Source organism: Prosopis cineraria, unplaced genomic scaffold, assembly GCF_029017545.1.
Source record: "Prosopis cineraria cultivar Desert tree isolate PC_DT_omini unplaced genomic scaffold, ASM2901754v1 PC13, whole genome shotgun sequence".
Taxonomy (NCBI): Eukaryota; Viridiplantae; Streptophyta; class Magnoliopsida; order Fabales; family Fabaceae; genus Prosopis; species Prosopis cineraria.
The window spans coordinates 38,615,282-38,627,605 of NW_026555344.1; positions in this window are offsets into that span (position 1 = coordinate 38,615,282).

The following is a 12,324-nucleotide window of genomic DNA, read 5'->3' on the forward strand; positions in this document are numbered from 1 at the left end:
GGATTTCAGTCCAGATATCTTCTAGAGCGTGATTCTATACAAGAGTAGTTTTACAGAGGCAACGTTTGTTTTGTTTTGTTTTTTTTATTGTGGTGGGTGGGGGGAGGACCGATCGAGGAGCATTTATTGAATATTTACTGAAAACTATACTTTTTAATTTACAAACAGAAATATTCCTTTTCTAAAAAAAATTAAAGTGATTGATTTTGAATTTTTGATAAAGACAACCCTTGAGGTGGCAGGTTTGCAAATAATTGCGTGTCCGGAGCAAAATCCAGCGTCTTAATCTCATAGAGAACGGAACCCCCAGCACCCGAAGAAGGAAGGATATGAACTGAACTATAAAAAAAAAAAAAAAATGGAGTATCCAATACTTTCCGTCAACTATTTATTTTCAGAATTATGAGATTCACAACTGAAACAACCTCCCATCTTTTGTCTGCTTCACATTCTTCCTAGATTTCATCTTCTCTCTCACAACACCAAAGCTCCGCCAACAAGTCTGTGAAACAGAGCACAATCTCTCTCTCTCTCTCTCTCTCGCTCGCTCGCTCGCTTGCGCGCACACACCCACAAGAGAACAGAGTCACGAGGTCCAAAAACATTTATTGCGGTCCGCAAGTGCCCGGTTCGTGATAAGTAATAAAATATAAATATTATTTTCACGTAAAATTATTTAAAAAACAACGGCCAAATAAAAAATTCAGTGAATTCAATTAAATTAAGCCAAATATAATTAGGTAAAATTAATTTTATAAATTAAATTAATACTAAAAAATAAAGAAGGGAGAATGATTCAAGACTTTTTGAAAATAATTAGATTTAAGATTATTTATCATCCTTTATATTTCGTATTCAATCAACTTCCAATATATTTTGCTCTTAACGATGAATTATGCAAGTTAAGGATACTAAATTACCCATAAATGTTCTCTCGAGTCTCCAAGTAGGTGTTTAGTTTAATTAATTCCTTAATCTCATAATTAACTAATTAAACTCTAATTTTCGTCGTGAATCCTATGTGACTATGTGAGATTAATGAGTATATCTTTACCTTATTAATAAAATCATCCATTCAACTAACAAACTTTAAATTCTTGCACAATTTAACTCAAGTTCTATACTCAATCTAACTCTTTCAAGCATTAATCAAGTAAATCCAATATTTAATTGATGGCCAATCAACTAAAAAATTAAGTATGGAGTAAAATTAACATAATCACATTATTAATCACAAATACAAAGGAGAAATAAGTATTTAATCTATATAAAGAATTCAAAATAATCCAAAAATCAAGAGTTTAGCTACAAATGTTCATAAAACCCATGAAAAAAATATAAATATATTAGCACAAGCATTGAACAAAAGGAAAGGAAAGAGAATGCAGAAGAAGAACCAAGATATGAAGTCAAAATCTATTTCAATCTTTAAACCTAAGCTCAATCTCTATCAAAATTCATGCTTTAGCATAGCCAAAGCTCCCAAATACTTCCAAAAAGTCTACAATGGCAGCCAAAGTCGAAAATGGGTCATATCTATATATATATATATATATATATATTATATATATATATATATTTATATATATATACATTCTAACACCTAAACTTTATCAGCTAAATAAAACATTTTATTTTGCTATCGCGTTGAAAGTCACTACTTTGAAATGACTTTGACAATTTTGTATTGTTTTCGCTGTTTATAAAAACTTAGCCTTTATGTACTTGATTTTTTTATCCAAAAGCCTTCCAAAAGCATCAACAAAAGTCCAAAAATATATCTAACCAAACTTTAAACTAAAATATCAATAAATTAGCTTCAAAATACTAAAATAAAGTCATGGTTTGAACTTCCAAAACAATATGCACATTTTTCTAACTTGAATATTTAAAATATGTACAATTGTGCCAAGATATATTAAAAATCTAAAGAAAATTTACTCAAATGACATGAAAATCCAAAAACATGATTTATACCTTATAGTTGAACCAATAAATTATTAAATTATGTCTTGATTGATTTAATAAAATATTTTGCTTATGATTGATTTGATCACTATTTAATTATAATTTTAACTATTAATCATTAAACTAATATCTTGATCGATTTAATAATCAGTCAGATTTTTTATACTTTGACTAACAAGAATTTGTTTAGTTAATAAAAATTTGATACATAATTCACAAAATTGCATGTTTAAATATCACCATCTATGTGAGAATGACATTATTGAGGCGTATAGGTAATATGTAAATATCTTCAAGAACTCAAAAAAAAAAAAAATTAGATGCATTTGTTGATCCTGCAACTTCCAGGGACAAAATTGACATAAACTTTTTTTTTTCGTCATCACCAGGTTGCGCAGAAGGTTCTGTCATCACCAGAAGTCACTAATGGCAAACTCTTATCCGCGATGACGTTGCATTGCTTGAGTGGGTGTGTTGCGCTCGCCACTGTTATGCTCCATTAATTTTTAGTTCATGGCATCATGTCTTCTTCCATCACCAACTAAAGCATTGTCGCTCTTATCCTCAGTCACCCAGACATGAGTTGCCTTGTGAGATAGCATATGAGCCAATACAGTCCTGTGAGAAGAGGAGACAGAGAAAATGATAGTATAAATGGAGAAGAGGAGACGGAGTGGAAGGGAGGAGAGGAGATTGGGTGGATGACACGTGGCATGTCAGCTCTTTTTTCCAGTCAAAGAATTGGTGAATAAAAAGCCATTTGACCAAAGATGAGAGAAGGCGTTGGATGTCTATTTTTTATGATTAATAATTTTTTTTACACATATTTTTTAAAAAATAATTCATAAATAAATTTATACCTTCACCCTATTAATTAAGTCTCTTTGAAAAAAAATATTTTCTTGATATAATGTAATCTAGTATTGTTTGATAACTTAATAGAATATTAATCCATTCCAAATTATAAGACACTTTAAAAAAATTTGTTATTTCCAAAAAAATAAAATGCTTTGACAAAAATATATATAAGGATTAATTTCATTAATGATATTCTTCCAAAATTATCTTTCAATTATATTTTGTCTTTTTAATTTTTTTATAAATACAGTATTAAATGAAGGATATTTTTAAAAATTTTTAATTTTATTTTAAAAAAATAAGATTATAAAATGTGTTTAATGAACTCAATTCAATTTGTATGTGTGATATTGTCTAAAATTATCTTATAAATCATGATGGATGGAGTAAGATGATAACTACTTTAAAGGCTTAGGTTTTAGAGTTTTGCTTTGTTAAATTGTTAATAAATTTTGTCATAGTACTTTGGTCATTAATACAAAGTAAAGTTAACAAACTTTCGGCTTGGTGTTTTTTAAAAATATTCGTTATAACTTTAAAATTAAAAAAAAATTATAACCTTTCAATTTTGCCCTTTTTATAACTAATGACTGTAATAAATTATATATTAAGAATTCAAATAATAATAAATAAACAAAAGATAACGTTGAAAAAAAATCAATTATTTTTACTTCATCTTATGTTTATAATTAAAAAAAAGGTTTTCAAAACTTCGTTTTATAGTAAAGATTAATTAGAGGGAGTGTTTTAATGTGTTATGAGCTACTAGTACTTGTGTGTGATTCTCTTATATATTCTCCTATCTATATTTTCCAAGTAACATGAGGTCACATGTAGAGGAGCATATTCTTTTAAGCCGAGATCCATAAATAAATTTGTATGAATTTTTTTAATTTTTATACTTTTCTCATTTTATTACTTTCTTCCAACTACAATATAAGCATTTTTTAAAAAAAAATTCTTAATTTAAAATATAGGATATTGGATAGGTGTTTTATATATATATATATATATATATATTTAATTATGTCCTTTTTTTCTTGGCCAAAAAAATTATGCCTTTTTTTTATTGAATAATTAATGAAAGTGTTTGAATAAATTAAAAAGATATAAAAACTTTTAAAAAAATAAAAATCTTAACCAATTTTTTTAAAAGACGTAAATTAATCAACAATAACTTGTAATAATTCAGAAGGAGCATTTTTGTATAAAGCATAAATTTTTTTTTTCTCCTCTTCAAAAAGACTCCCTGTTCTCTCTGCCTTCCCCTGTACATTATTAAATCGCTTTGTTGATGAAGGGTCGTTTTCAGTAATGTTGTAATAATTTTGCGGTCGCAACTGAAACTGATACTATGTGCTTGTTTCTTTAAGTATGTTTTTTTTTTATAAAAAAAAGTCATTTTAAAACTAAACATGATAAATTTATTTATTTTTAGGTGTATATATAAGCTTCTTAAAATAACAATGTCAGAAAAAAATTGTTTTTTTTTCCGGTTTATTTTAAAAATCTCTCCATAATTGCAGTAGAATTCAGCTATGCACTCATGAATTTTCGCCGCTATTCAGATTCCGAATGGAGATCGGTTCCGCTGGTTCAGGTGACTTTCATTGCTTTCAACTTTCAAGTCGATTCTGCAAATGGAGACATCCATGCAGAGGTCCTTTTTTTTCTTTTTTCTTTTTGCTTCAATGCAAAATATTCCAGAAATAGAAGTTCAAACAAGCAATTCTTATTCGAATAATTTAATGACCCATCAATTTATCCTTCTACATTTCTTTCTTTTTAATTTGCAGGCGCGCGCAACATTCCACAAGTCTATGGATAATCCACAAAACAATGAAGGAGACTACACTCATTCAATTTTGTCTTTTCAATCTTTAGATATGCAATGATATTATTCAAGCCCAAATTCAATTTATCTTCGTCAGTTCCAAATCCAAACAAGGTCGTCCGTTCAAATGGCAAGTAGGTTTCTAGAATACATTTCACCTTGTACACGTGTCTTTATTTTAATGATTTTCTGTGTATATATACTGGCTGGCACTGTATCGATGGTACCAGGGAAATATGAAATGTGATTTGAGAATTATTCAGAATCATTCTGTTATCTCTTGTCTTTATTTTATTTTTGTCTTGTTGCTTCGATAGCATCTTAAGTATTGTGTGAATGGTTTTGATTCCTTGCAGGATGCCTCAAACCAAGACGATGTTTCTCCAGGAAAACAACCTGATAACCATCGAAACGGTTGGTTCTTAGTTCTCCTGAGCCTCAATTAATTTCAGGAACCCGGCCACCATTGGAATTTTTAATTTCAAGGCCCTAAAATGAATCATATATCTCCTAGACTGCCTGTAGGTACAAGGAGGAAAAATGCATGAGCATATGGTATTATTGAAAACTAAATTATGTGAAACTCAATGACACTTACTTCTAACTAGATTTCTGCATGGAGTCCGTTTCTTTTCTAATTTTTCTCTCCACTTTCATGCTTGACTTTATCCTTCTAATTTTATATATATATATATATATATATATGTATCTATGTATGTATGTATATGTAACTAGAGTCCAAGAGAGAAGAGAACACTTTCTAACAATGGTGGAGCAAATCCATGAAACACATCAACATATTCTCATATATACCATATGTTTGGGTTAAAACTAAAACAACACTTATTTAAAGGACACAATAGCTAAAACAAGAATTAGGCTAAGTGAAGTGTCAAGTCCATTGAGGGATCCAACAATGATAAGCCCAATCCACATCATGGTAAATTGGTTTGACCAAGTCAGCATGGGTCCTATAATCCCTTAAGATTCATAATTACTTGCTAGACTATTGCCGCATAAGAGATCGTGATCCCAACAAGCCCCAAATCCTACAAAGATCATGATCGTTACCCATGGATATTTCAGGAACACAGGTTGGTAGTTATAAATAGCTAACAATGGTTTGCAAATGCTATAAATAGGAGAAACAGTAGCAGCTAGTAGAAAGGATAATCACCAAACTCACGTAAAAACATTACAAACTTATACAAGCTCCGTGCTTTGTCAATTATTAGCCTTAGCCTTTATGATTCATGTACACACACACTAGTTCAATCAAATTTGTTTTATTCTATCTCAATTTGCATCTTCGCATTTGGGTGAACTGAGGTAAGAGAGCCTAGGAACCAAATTTTATTTGAGACTTAGCGTCTCTAGCATGTCTGATATTTCAATTGGTTTGTTTGATTCATTTCCCAAATGAGAACAATCTTTTGGCACTCCTAATAGGACCCCATGTATCAAGATGCCTACACCACAAAGAGAAAAGAAGAAAAAGCAACTACTTGGTTCCAACAAGCAGGAGGACGACTCTACTAGTATAGAGTAGGAAATCTAAGTTGAAGAGCCTAAAAGACCCATCATTAGAATGCCAAATGGCATTTGTAAGAAGGAGCCAACTAGTGCAATAGTTGCAATCACGAGAGAGACCTAGCTAGCCCTAATGGGGAAATGAGGCCATGTAGGCACGTAGAGACCAATCATATCTAGTGGTAGTACTAGTTAAACATCAGGACTTAATGCAAAACCCATCTATAAACCTTTGATTGTGTCCAATGAGCTAGTCTCAGAGGTAATTAAGTGGATTCAGGATCAGATGGATAAGTAAGCCAAAGAAAGTTAGAGATTAGAGGTTTTATGCCTTAACTTGGGAAATAGCAACAAGATGTGAAAGAGAATGTCAATAGATTATGGTGTAAGCCACCTATAAGAGCAATAAAACTGCCTCATTGAGAGGGAAACACGATGAAGTAGGCTCAAGTCATGAGCCACTTGGGAGGCAGCTCACTAGAGGCCTTTTACTTATTGCTATAAGCCTTAGAGGTCGTACATCAATAAGAAATTCCCCTAACATAAATCAATTCATTCACATTGACCCTTATAATAATTATCTCTATTATGTTCAGGAAAATCTAGCAAGTGACACGGGGCATATGGCATTCGCCCCATAACACTTGAACGACCCTTCTCTTAAAGACGTGATGCTCAATAGGATGCTCTAATAGACATGATACAAGACATGTACGGGCTAGGTCTAAAACCTATTGGCTAGCCTACATTCACCAAGCCATATATAGACCACATAGACTATAAGATTCCCTACCCCAAGGGCTATCATATCCCAAATTTCACACTGTTCTCAAGAGACAAATGCCAATCTATGTTGAAGCACATTAGCCATTTCACCATACAATATGGTGACATAGCCAATTTCCTAACTCCCTTATGGGCCATAACTTTACTTAGTTTACTACACTACTATGAAACTTAGTGCTTACTTAGGTAGAGATGGAACATAAATTCCACCTACAATTTTATAAAACTCGACCATAAGTAAGCATTGTAGAGTTGTGTAAATCATCCCAATGAGGCAGGAATCTGTAGATCAATTCTTAGTAAGGTTTAAGAAGCTTAGGGGTGATGCAATGTGCCACTATCAGAGATCGAGTTTATAAAGTTAGCATAAAACATGCTAGACATTTACCTATGTAAGAAATTCGGGGGGATAAAATTTAGAGATTTTTATGAACTCTCAGTAAAGGTGTACGGATACGAAGAGCTATTACAAGAAGAGCTTTATCATAAATGTACTTCAATAGGCACCTACTTCAATGAAACAAATGTTGCGGTGTAGGGGATGTCACTTTCCTAGCCCTAAAATGGGAGGCCAGAGAGCCCTAAGGAACCAAATTCAATACAATACATGTTTGACACCATAAAAATAAAGGAGATATTTGATTTCCTTCTAAAGGAAAAATTCATCTCTTTACTAAGGTATTATAAGATACGTTCCTATAAAGAGAGAAAAGGGAAAGAATACTGCAGGTATTACTACTCATAAAGCCACTCTACTAATAATTTTTAGGCTTTCAAAAATGTACCACAAGATAGACTCAATAAGGGGTGTTAAAATTCTTAGGGAAAGAAGAGACCATGAAAGTAGGCAATGACCCTCTCCATTTGTGACAGTAAATGTGGTAGAAGCAAGATGCCCTGAAGAGATTATGTTAAGTGCAGGGGCCTAAGGGATTAGGGAAATAGCCCTAGGGCTATAACTGAAAGAACATAGGCTAAGGCGAAAGGGTCCATGATCATTTGGAAGTGCCTAGGCCATGAGTCTATAAAGATAGAGGAACCAAAGTTTGTGTAAGACTGTCTGAGGGAGGCTTTAGGCAAATACAATTACTTCATCAAGTATTCAGTACCCTCATATGCAAGAAAACTATTTATAAGAAAACCTATAAGGTGGGATGTTAGCCTAGAGATAGAACCTAGTGAGATTAATAAACACCCTTCAACACTAAATATTAACTAACGACGGGCTAGTTTATTACTCCTCCCAATAATGTGCCGCTTAGATAGTAGAAGGTGGTTTGCCACAAGAAGTTTCAAATGTGATAACGTGCACTTAAAAAAGAAGATTACAAAGAAAAAGGGCTACCTAAAGGCATAAGTAAGAACAGAACATTGAAACACCCATAAACTCTACTTGGTAAGAGAGCAATAAATTGATGAGACAATCCATAAAGGATCATAAAGATCAGGAAGATAGTGAAAGAGATTCAAAACATTTGAGTACTCAAGAATAAAGGATCTACGTAGGGGAGATCCCTGTTGAATATATGTTGTATGGTTTCCTTAACCTTGTCGTACTACTTTAGTTGGCTCTCAAGTTATAAAGCGCACCATGAACAAGAACAAGGGGAAAAAATAAAAGATTCTCAAGTAGAGCCTGTGGAGGTAGTAGATACAGATAAAGAAAGTGGTCTAGAAGGACTATATACTGTCTAATGGAACTAAGAGATGATGATTATCTGCCAGTGCCCCTAAAAAGCTTGTGGTTATATCAACAAAAACCTCAAGGAAGTCTTGAAACTAAGCCCATATGCTAAGTGACACTACAGGCTATACCAAGGCAACCTAAAAGGGTAGTACTAAAGAAGCTAAGCATGAAGATGACACAGTACTTTAGGCCATTTTACATTAAGGTCCATTTCGATGGAAGACCCATGACAAGGGTATTAATCGACAATGGATCTGTTGCAACATCCTGCCAGCCAAAAGGATGTAAAAAATGGGGAAGTCAGTAAAAGACCTAATTCCCACAAAGATGACGGTGGTAGGATTCACAAGGGCTACTTCATAAACCCTGGGAGTGTTACCATTACAAGTCAATGTGAGGACCAATTCATCATTAACGGCATTCTCCTTAGTGAACTCCACAGTCTAGTATCAAGCTCTCTTAGGCCATGACTGGATCTATGCTAATAAGTATGTACCATCATCACTGTACCAAATGCTGCTGATATAGAAGGGCGAAGAGGTAGAAGTGGTTTGGGTAGATAATAAACCATTCACTACACCAGTATACTATATAAATTAAAGGTATTATGACACAAAAGTGATGCCCTTCAGGTTCCAAAAACCCTTTACAATAGAGCTTAATGCTATCACACCTTTAATGACTAGGAGGCGTGAATCAATTGTAGAACTAACAGATGATTAGCTTAGAAGAAAGATAAGCCGTAGCAGTAGTAGCCATTTAGAAATACTAGTTGCATACAATTCTGGAATACAATAAAGATCTTAGACATGAAACCTTTGGGGTTGAGGTCATGTATGAGAATGAGATCAAGGAGTCTTTGACAAGATCGCTTGTATGCAATAGGCATTGCGTACATATCAAGTAAATGCTTTAAACTCTTAAATGCTAATGGAGATATTCATAAGATTGCCTTTAAGTGCCCCCAGTCATCAAAAAGCCTTTAACAAGATTAAGGAGTACTTGACAAGACCCCTAGTCCTTGCAGCCTTGAAGGAAAATTTTCCCTTTGTCTTGTATTTAGCAACCATTACCACGTCCACAAGATGTATGTTAGCCCAAACTATAGAAGGGGGATATGAACAGGTAGTCTATTATTTGAATAGATGTCTTACCCCAATAGAGGCCCAATACTCCCCTGTCAGGATTTCATGTTTAGCCTTATATTATGCTTATATAAAGTTAAGGCATCACATAATATATTTAGTTGTATACGTAGTGTCTCATATTGACTTAATCAAATGTACGTTAGACTGGCTTATCATGACAAGCCGTATAGGGAAGTGGAACTTAGCCCTAGCTAAATTCATGTTGACCTTTATATCTCAAAAGTTAGTTAAAAGGCAAGCACTTACTGACTTCTTAGTTGATCACCCCTTGGCCACAGACCCTTGTATAAACCACAAGATCCACGTGTACTTTGTAAACCCAAACCCCTAGGTCCTTAAATTTGATGGCTTGAGCATGGAATGAGTATTGGGTGAAGGGATGGTGATAATTTCCTTATGAGGAGTCAAAATGATACTTTCCCTTCAACTAGATTTCGAATGTACTAACAATCAGGCTGAATACAAAGCATTGTTGATTAAACTAGAGATACTTTAAGAGTTAAGGGCTCGATAGGTCTATATTAAAGGTGACTCCTAATTGGTCATCAAACAACTCCTTAGTGAATATAGGTGCACAAACCCATCCTTGATCATGTATTACATAGCCACTATGCAAATTTTATATGGATTTAAAGAAACAACCTTAAAGCACATGCCATGAGCCCACAATTAAGAAGCTAACAAATTGGTGTGAGTAGCATCGAGGTTAAGACTCTCATCAGACCTAATAAGAAAGCTTATTCTAGTTAAGAGAAGAGAGCACCCTTCAGTAACTCAGCAAGGGATGATTGTGAAATGACAAACAGTCTCAGAAAGGGTTGAGGTAAATTGGAAGGCTGAATTTAAGGTTTATCTAAAAGATCTCAGTTAACATTTCCCTTATAGAACCAAGGCTTAAGCACAGTACTTTATACTGTTTGATAAAGAATTTTATAGAAAGGGCTCGAATGGGTTATTGTTAAAGTAAATTGAACACCCAAAATGCATAGAGGTATTAAAACAAGTATATGAAGGGTTTATAGAGCTTATCAGTTAAGGCCCAAAATGCAATAGGTTATAATAAGACACGAGTATTATTGGCTAACCATGGCAAAGGACTATATGGAATATGCCAAGTGATGCAGGGAATGTCAAGTACACAGGCCAATCTAAAGGGCCCCGATCTCATGTATGAACCCCATAGTTAAGCCATGGCCTTTCAGGGGATGGGTAATGGATTTCATAGGGAAAATCCACCTAGACTTCTCTAAGGTCATTTATTTATCTTAGTAGCTACAAACTATTTATCAAATGGGTAGAAGCTGCCCCTACGAAAAAGGTGGAATAGGATGAAGTTATAAACTTTGTCAGAGAAAGAATTGTGTTTGGGTTTGGTCCCACAGACTATTACAACTAACCAAGGCAAAATATTCATAGGAAATACCTTCAGAATGTTTGCTAAAGAGAGTGGAATTAGACTGCTCATATCATTACCTCCTTATGCACAATCAAATAGGCAAGTAAAGGCATCTAATAAAGTCATTCTAAGCATCCTAAAGAAAGTATTTGAGTACAACCTTAGAGGATAGCATAAAAAACTCTCAAAAGCATTATGGGCATACAGAACCTCTAAAAGAAAAGCCGTTAGCACAAGCCTATATGCCTTAACATAGGGGCATGAGGCCATGCTGCCCCTAGAAATAGTGGTGCCTCCCTAAGGGTTTTCTAGAAGCCTAAATCTTAGCCTGGAAGAATATAATAAGGTGATGACAAATGAGTTAGTCTAGTTAGATGAAGTATGACTCCAAGCACTAGACTGCATGGTCACACAAAAAAGGAAGATTTCAAAAATTTACAATAGAAGGATTTAAAGAAAGAAATTCCAACTTAACAAGCTTGTGTAGAAGCTGGTCCTACCTCTTGGGACTAAGGATCATGCACTAGGGAAGTTCTCTCTTAAATGGGAAGGACCATTTAAGATACACCAAGTTTTAGAAGGCAAGGCATATTGGCTAGCTAGTTTTGATGGGAACCACATGCACAGACCATAAACGAAAAATACTTAAAGAAATATTGGCCGTCACAAGAGAGATCACAAGGACTCAAGGCCTAGAGAGCCTCAAGCAAAGAAAGTAAACTTAAAGGACTCGAGGCCTAAAGCTACCTCAAGGTACCCAAACAACAACAATATTTGGCAAATAAACATGTACATTCATAGTCATCTTTATGTACATGTTGATCTTTTATTAATAAGTATTCATTTGAGTTTTAATAATAACTCATTCTAAATTAAAACCCAAATGGAATACTATTTATACCTTATCTTAACCCCTCATTTCTAAACACCAAAATTATCCCTTCAATTTAATGTAGGATACCATTTATTCAAGCTTTATTGCAATTCAAATAAAATCTCTGTAGACTCAAAAACAAACATATTATTAAAGTACTCACTTCCCATGTAATGCATGAAAATGTTAAACTAAAATAATGATCAAATACAACATAAATATTAAATTTCACTATTTTTTTAA